Consider the following 779-nt stretch of genomic DNA (forward strand, 5'->3'; position numbering starts at 1 on the left):
CTTTCATTTGGGGCACGCACAGTAATTAGAGTGGCAGCACAAGCTTTATACACTCTGGAGAACATCTTATTTCTTACTTTTTACCACTATATTATTTTAGTTATAGGTTCAGAAAGCCTCGAATCTCCATAGGGCTTCTCGAACCTACCCCTTTTTCCAAACCTCTTTTCTTTAATCAAAACCTCTTTCTCTCCTCTCTTTCTCACATGTAATATCTCATTTTCTCTTTCCCTTCACTTTTTCCATTAAAGCTTCCCTCCCTCACCTCCCTTTTTTAAATTAAAACCCCCTCCCCTCTCTCTCACTTATAATCTCTCTCTTTCTTTTCTCCATCCCTTTTTTAATTAAATTCCTCTACATTTCCATCCCCCCTCTCTCATGTGTACGGCCTCTCTCTCTCTCTCTCTCTCTCTTTGTCTCTCTCTCAAATTAAACTTTTTAATTTAAACTTTTTTAATTAAATAATTTAAAAGTTTTTTTAATTTACAGTTTTTTTAATATAGTTTTTCACACACTTTGAGAATGAGATCAAATAAAAGAGAGAGAGAAGAAGAAAAAGAAGAAGACGGAGAGAGAAGGGGGAGAAAGAGGAAAGATAATAGTCTTTTTTTAATTTTAATTAAATATTTTTCTTCTCCCCTCCCCCCTCTATTTCTCCCCGAACCTCCAAAGGGCTTCTCGAACCTACCCCTTTTTCCAAACCTCTTTTTTTTAATCAAAACCTCTTTCCCTCCTCTCTTTCTCACGTGTAATATCTCATTTTCTCTTCCCCTTCCCTT

The sequence above is a fragment of the Lygodium microphyllum genome, chromosome 9 (assembly GCF_053477565.2).
Source record: "Lygodium microphyllum isolate KBCC chromosome 9, Lygodium_microphyllum_v1.1.10, whole genome shotgun sequence".
Taxonomy (NCBI): Eukaryota; Viridiplantae; Streptophyta; class Polypodiopsida; order Schizaeales; family Lygodiaceae; genus Lygodium; species Lygodium microphyllum.